General features: G+C 45.5%; 1 pseudogene; it reads left to right on the top strand.

The window, feature by feature from the left end:
• The first annotated feature begins 6,660 nt into the window (after window positions 1-6,660).
• On the top strand, window positions 6,661-6,739 carry LOC120096379 (small nucleolar RNA SNORD113/SNORD114 family; annotated as a pseudogene).
• The last annotated feature ends 1,260 nt before the right edge of the window (window positions 6,740-7,999 follow it).

Here is a 7,999-nt window from a genome sequence, read left to right as displayed (position 1 = left end):
TGGAAGACTGACTTCCAGGCAGCTAGGATGAGGGTCTTAAGCCCACACCCACAGTGACACACCTACTCCAACAAAGCCACACCTCCTAATAGTGCCACTCTCTGGGCCAAGCATATTCAAACCATGACATTCCACTCCCTGGCCCCCATAGGCTTTTTCAAACACATGAGTCTATGCGGACCATACTTTAAACATAGATAGCATAATGCAAAATACATCTAGTCCAACTTCAAAAGTCCCCATAGTCTATAGCAGTCTCAACAATGTTAAATCCAAAGTCTCTTCTGAGATTCATCTAATCACTGAACTGTAATCCCAAAAGCAAGGTAGGAAGCCAGCTGGGCAAACTCCAAACTCTGCGTCTCCATGGCTGATGTCAAAGCCGTCTTCAGATCTCCAGCTCCCTTTTCATCTGTGTTGACTGCAAGAAACTTCTTTCTCCGGAGCTGGTTCCACTTCCTGTTAGCAGCTTTTCTCAGCAGATGACCATGGCTCTGGCATCACAAATATCTTGGGGTCTCTAAGGCAACTTACAGCTTCTTGTTCCAATGTCTGGAATCTACACATGATCTTCTGGGCTCCTCCTATGGGCTGAGGTTACTTCTCCAGCTCTGCCCTCTGTAGCACTCTAAGCTCAGGTTGATCCACTCCACTGATGCTGCTGTTCTTGGTGATCATCCCATGGCATTGGCATCTCCAATACACTGGGACCTTCTGCTGCAACTAGGCTTCACAAGTAGCCTTATAGGATTTCTTCATGGTGCAAAGCCTCAACTCCTTTGCATGATCCCTTCAGTCCTGGGATATCAACTGTAACTGAGGCTGTACCTTTACCAATGGCCTTCCATGGCCTCTCACAGTGCCCAGCTTCAGCTGCTCTTCATGACCCCTTCATGCCTTCAAAACCAGTACCACCTGGGTGACTCTTACACATTACCAAGTCCAGCTGCAGCCCGAGGTACAACTTTGGCTATCTCTGGAACACAGCTTCTTTGTGGTCTCACAAAACACTTCCCAGAAGGTTTCACCTCAGTGATGCTGGTCTCTTATTCTAACCAGGATCATTTGTCCCTGTAGTCTCCTCCTCTTGAAGATAAAGCCAGAGACACATGGCTGAAGCTGCTGAGTTCTACTGCATGAGGAGCTGGAACATGGCCCCCTTGTTCTATTACATGATCACCAGCTTCCTCTTTTCCAGCTCCTTCCCTACCTAAGCTTGGCTGTCCTGGATCTTGCTCTGTAGATTGACCTTGAACTCAGAGATCTGCATGCCTGTCTCCTGGGGTGTCCTACCATACCTGGATTTAAACTTTTCACCTAGAACCTGCTCTATCCCAGGCTGGCCTTGAGCTCAGAGATCTATTTGGTTTTAACTCTTGGGATTAAAGGTGTGTGCCACCATGCCTGGATCTAAACTTAGCTGGGTAGGGTCTTGCCCTAAAGTCCCTCCATCTGTTATCTCCTAGAACATAAGATTCTATTCCATTTCACTTCCTGGTGCCCCTTTAATACTTGAAGCATATATTTTATACTTTTCCTTTCTAAGCTTGCTATGCTTGTTCAAAATGCTCTTCATGAGACCTAACCAGAGAACAAAATCTACGATGGGCATTTCTGAGACTGCATTTGTCAATGCAATTAATCTGAGTCTCTTCACCTTGGCCTCAGGCAGACTCTTCAGACAAGGGCAAAAAGTATCTGCATTCTTCACCAAAACACCACAAAAACGGTCTCTAGGTCTCATATTGAAATTCTCCACTGAAGTCTCCTGGACCAGGTCTGCACAATTCATATCACTTTCAGTAACAGAGTCTTCCATGCCTCATTTAAAACATTCCACTGCTTTCCAAATCCAAAGTCCCCAAATCCATATTCTTCCAAAGAAAAGCATGTTGAAGGCTATCACAGCAATACCCCAGTCACTGGTAGCAACTGTCTTAGTTAGGGTTTTACTTCTGTGAACAGACACCATTACCAAGGCAAGTCTTATAAAGACAGTATTTAATTGGGACCAGCTTACAGGTTCAGAGGTTCAGTCCATTATCATCAAGGCAGGAACATGGCAGTGTCCAGGCAGACATGGTGCAGGAGGAGCTGAGAGTTCTATGTCTTCATCTAAAGGCAGCTAGTGGAAGACTGACTTCCAGGCAGCTAGGATGAGGGTCTTAAGCCCATACTCACAGTGACACATATACTCCAACATGGCCACATCCTAATAGTGCCACTCTCTGGGCCAAGCATATACAAACCATCACGCGTGCGCGCGCGCGTGTGTGTGTGTGTGTGTGTGTGCATGTATATATGTATGTGTGTAGATTGTGCGTGTGCGTGTGTGTGCATGTATATATGTATGTGTGTAGATTGTGTGTGTGTGTGCATGTATATATGTATGTGTGTAGATTGTGCGTGTGCGTGTGTGTGCATGTATATATGTATGTGTGTAGATTGTGTGTGTGTGCGTGTGTGTGTGTGTGTGTGTGTGTGTGTGTGTTTAAGATGGAGTTGTCTATTTCAGAGCTTCACAGAGATAGAATCCTATGGAACCTGCAGGATGCCCTGCAGATGAAGGCATCCTCTACTGAGCATGGTGTTCACAAGGGCCATGTATGTTGAAGGAATGCCATTGCTTGTAGTGGAGTCTTCTCACTTCTGTTCGTTGAGTGGGGCAGTCTTTCCTCAGTATCTGTATAGTAACCTGACTTCTTGCTGAAACAACACACACTCACACACACACACACACACACACACACACACACGCACGCACACACACACAAACAATCTACACACATACATACATATATACATGCATACACACACACACATATATATATATGTCTGTCTGTCTATCTATCTATCTATCTATCTATCTATCTATCTATCTATCTATCTATCTATTTATCTATCTATCTATCATCTATCCCTCCCCCTTTCTCTCTCTCTCTCTGGAAGGAAGGTGGTATTTGAATGTGAACCTGATAGGTTCACATAACACATGGCCCTCAACTGTTGGTGCTGTTTGGGAAATACCTTTAGAAGGTAGAGTCTCATTAAAGGACTGGGGGTAGGACCTGACATTTTATAGCCTAGACTCCCTTCTTGTTCATCTGTTTTTTGCGTGGAGATGCCCCTTGCTCTTGTCACTGTGCCTGCCTTGACTCTGCCATGTCTTTTCCACCACAATGAACTATTCCTTCTGGACCTGTCATCCACATCAATACCTTAAATTGCTCTGTCAGTATCTGTCTGTCTGTCTGTCTGTGTCCATCTCACAGCAATAAGCTAGGAAATCAAGACAGGAGGGGGCACATTTTGCCACCATCACTGTGGAAAGTCAATGAAGGAAAGACCCTAAGGCAGCTGGTCACATTGCATCTGCAGTGAGGAAACTGAGAGGGGTGTGAGCTGGTGCTTATATTCATTCCTCCTTTAAAAAAAATCAAATATGGGACCCCAGCTCATCAACCAGATTCAGAGTGAGTTGTTCCATCTCAATTAACTTACACTAGAAAATCCCCCATAGACATATTCAGAGGGTTGTTTCCATAGTGATTCTAAGTTGCATAGGCTTGAAAAGCAAGATTCACAATCACAGTATCCAAGGGGCATTGGCTCTGGGGTTATCTGCAGATATCAGTGTTTGTAGGCACTCCACTCTCGACATAAATTTCTGTAGCATTTACATATCCCCTGTGCCACCCTCCCCCTGTATTCTTTAAATCATCTCTGGATAACCGACAGTACCAGTGCAGTATAAACATACTGGGAAGTGTTTTCCTATTATAATGTTTGGGGGACATGACAAGAAGAGAAGGCCTGTGTATGTCTAGTACATAGCAATTATGTTTTGTTTTTCTGAATGTTTTCTATCTGCAGCTGAATCCCTGTATGCAAAGCCAGTGGCTACGGAAGGCGGGCTGTGTCTCCTTACATGGTTGCATGCATCATCGTTGTCTTGATAAGCTCCTGGGTTGCTGCCAGCGTTTGCCCACTGGGACTAATGTATCTGCTCTGCATTTTGCAAATTAGGAAAATGATGCTCAAGGAGTTGAAGTGACTCACTGAAGGTCACGCAGCCAGCGAGGGGCAGAGCTACAATTTAATTTAATCAGATCTAGCTGTTGCCAGGGGCCAGAAAGTTCTTTTTGGTATTCTGAACTGTTCTTTGGCTGTTCCTGGCATGGGTGGTTTAGGCAAGAAGGAACAAGTTTAGGATGTATGCTCTGTCTTCTTCTGACTGTTTTGTATGACAGAAAGTCTGTGGGAAGCTGCAATGCTTCTGCCACAGTATCCTGGGCTTTACAATGGGGTAATAGTAAGATCACTTTTTAAAATTATCTTTTTGGAATAATAGTATAAATAGACCATTCTCTAATTCCTTTTATCCCCTCCAAACCTCCTATGGTCTCTTTTTCATGAGTTTTTATTTAGGAACATTGCATATCCTTAAATACAGAAGTACAATCTATGGGCCCTTTTATAGGGTTGTTGGGAGGCTTGACTAATTTCTGTGATAGTACCGGGTATATGGTAAGTACACTCATGTATTTGTCCTTACTAATGTGACTATTATCTATTGAGTATTGTCTCTAGGCTGGATTCATGTGCTGGGTATAAAAGGTTGGTTGCCATGCTGTGTCAGAAACCACCTGGATGGTCCAGTTGTTCTCTAGCCACAGGTGAGGACACGTGCACTATTGCCTGTCTCCTTTATACCTAGTGGTGTACTCATCTCTCAAGAGGTCTCCTTGGCACTCATACAAGGGTAGTCTAAATGAACCAAAGGTGTTACCAACCCCAGGATGACTCTTGACCAGTGGAAACAGCAACTGATGGAGGGCGCTACTCTCTGTCAGTAGAAAGGATATCGAAGTTCTCTATCACATTTTCTTAAACATTTGAGAGTCCAGTTGGTATGAGTCCCTAGGATTCCAGTAGTGACTGTGTTAAGAAGAAATCTGCATGCTGCCACTCCTTCATTCTCTGCTGTCTTTGTCCAGACTCCTACTCATTCCTGCTTCTTGGCCTCTTCCCCAAGTTCAACATGTTCTTGTTTTAGGCTCTGCTGGTCAGGGAGAGGTGAGACTTGGGAACTCAGGCTGTCACAAGACTACTACAGGACATAAATGAAGAGCCCAGAACTGCATAGTCAGAGCTGGCATTTGAGAGATGGTTCTGCAGAGGGGTCTGGGAAAGTCATAACGCAACAAGTCAACAGTCAACAGTATATTCTGTGAGGCACAGAGTTAGCCTCATGTGAGGACTCACGGTAATGGATGCCCAGAGGCTGAGGGACAGGCATTCTTCTGCCAAGGAGTTTGATTAGGGACTTCTAAAGACCAAGAGTTCCCCCAAGGGGCCTTGAGCACTTAGCACCACTACTGTATCATATCCTCCCCACTCTGGACTAGAAACTGCTGGAAGGCAGAGGCAGGTTTCACTTTTACCATGTTAGACTCTTGCTGTGCATTTTATACAAATGAACACATGGCTGTGGTCCTCTGGGAATGGGCCACAAATAGCAAGCCTTTGTGTGAATTTTCTTGGAGGGTGTTTGTCTTCTCGGGAAAGGGTATTCAGTTACTCTTCCTTGCTTGGAGAGCTTACACTCAGGAATCCAAGGCCCGAGGAGCCTGGATGACTAATACCCATGTGGCTGAGCCATGGTGTCACTCTGACAAGTGGGGGCTGCTGGGTGTTGGGTCTGGGAACACACAGCAAGCCATTACAGAAAAGGAACATGGAAACATGACCTGAGCTTTCTATCTGTCCTGCCAAGGTGGGTGTAAGGATGAGGGGCTGGGCTACGTATTTCTACCCAGGCATATCCCCTCCTTCCCATGCTTGTTATCAGCAAGGAAGAAGGGTTCTGGAAGATGCTCACATGCTACTCCTCTCTACCCAGACCTGCAGGTAGAGAGGCAGGTTTTGTGTTGCTCTCTCACGTCCACAGGCTTGCATTACAAGTTACCCGATGATCAACTTACAATAAAGAAAGGTCTACTTTAGTGCATGGGTTTAGAGCTAGGCCCCCCTGTTTGGACCTGCGTTGATGCCATACATCAAGATGGGAGCATGTGACAGGGGAGGAAGGAAAGGGAGGAAGAATACAGAATTTTCCATTATTGGGGAATGGGCACACTCCAAATGATCTAACTTCCTCCCATTTGGGTCCTTCTTCCCCAAAGGTTCTGACACCTTCTGATAGTACCAGTGACAAGGCCTCTAGGGACATTTCAGACCCATATTAGAAGGATCTCACTTCTCTGATGCTAACACCCACAGGCAGAGACTCAACAACACCAGGGGCCATTGGCAGTAGGAGTGACTAGCGTAAATTGTTAAATTTTTAGAAGTACTTTTAAATTGTGGTAACATTTATATAGTTAACCTTACCATCCCAGCCATCTTTTATCTTATAGTCCAATGGCATCAAATACCTCACTGCCTTCTTCATCACACAGAACCCAAACCACCACATTTAGCTCTAACTCCCCATTCCCCTCATCCCCAACCCTGGAAGACTGTCTCTGTGTATCGATTACTCCAGGTATCCGGGTACCTGGAGTAACATTTGCCTTTCTCCTCACACATTTAACTTAGCCCAAATGCTAAGCCTCCTCACTTAGCCCAAATGCTTTTCGAGTTTAACTTTGTATTATATTGATCACTGATGACTACAAAATGTGGGAGTCGTATGAGACATGAATGATGACTACAACTTTTCAAGTCTGAGGTCCACATCATAATATATATAAAAAAACAGAACAAAACAAAACTTTGTATTATATTTAACTGTGCTGTAGAAAGCATCGGTCTACTCTTCCTTTCCACAGCTAGAAAATATTCCATTGTGTATGCCTTGTCATGCATCCATTGACAGGTACCTGTTGGCTTCACTTGGAGCTCTTGTGAGTGGCGCTGCTGTGAATATAGTTGGGCAAATGTCTCTTCGAGGTTCAGTTCCTCTGGGCTTGTGCGTGGTAGCCAGATAGCAGATCTTATGCTGTCTGCTTTTGAGGAACCATGGCCCTGTTTTCTATAATGACCAGGTCATCTTAAGCAGATACAAGAAGGCTACTTTGTGATGCCTAAACCGAAAACTGAAGACTGGACAGACATATCCCAGCAAAAGAGAACAGAGGCCAGAAGTTCCCAGGTTGAAGGAACACATGTGTAATGTCCAGGGAGTCCCAGGGGCAGGACATTTGAAGACCCTAGAGCTTGGAGAAGGTATGGAATATGGAGAAGGGGCAGAAAGGGCCTGCCAGGGAAGGGCCCGCTGTGTGAAGGAGATGGGTCTCATTCCTTTGATGGTGAGGGTGAGAGGCTCTGAGGAGAGAGAGTCCTGTCTGGTCCGAGGGAGTTTGTAAGGCTGTTTCTGTAGGGTAGCCAGCTAGGAGGTTTTACTCTTAAAAGGAAGGAATCATAACAGGCCTAGCATGGCCCGGTCAAGCAATCTGAACACTCAGGGTGAGCTAGTGGGTACTGTCCACGATTACTGGTTGTTAGTCTGGCCCCTCTCCTGTCCAGTCAGTCTGATTTTATTAGCTCCTCATCCAGAGGCCTCTGAGGCTAGTTAGATCTTGACGTCAGCCTGCAGTGCTGTGGCCTCAGGCCACAGAAGGTCACAGCATTGGGCACTCTACGGTCTTCACCTCATGCCTAACTTCCTGGTTAAGCTAGGACGGGAGTTCTGAGTTTGCTGTACCCATGTGTGAGATTTTCCGTAAGTCTGTCTCTCATGTTTCTGCATGGTCTCCCTCAGCTTTCAGACCTCACTGACTGATCCAGCAACATGGAGACCTCCCAAGGCTCAGAAGCCATCAATTAGTTCCCTTGTGTGTGGCTTAGTCAGGTATTCAATGAATGGATAGTAAATAGTGTCAGAGCTAGAGGGGACTTTGGGAGCCGTCTGTTCATACCTTACCAGACAGATGGGAAACTGAGGCTCAGAGAGCTGAGGCTGTGTGGGAGCCATCCATCTTCAAGACTTTCTGGG

This window comes from Rattus norvegicus, chromosome 13, assembly GCF_021556685.1.
Source record: "Rattus norvegicus strain SHRSP/BbbUtx chromosome 13, alternate assembly SHRSP_T2T, whole genome shotgun sequence".
In the NCBI taxonomy this organism is placed as follows: Eukaryota; Metazoa; Chordata; class Mammalia; order Rodentia; family Muridae; genus Rattus; species Rattus norvegicus.
Note: the sequence above shows the minus strand (reverse complement) of the source record. Positions and strands in the feature narration are given on the sequence as shown.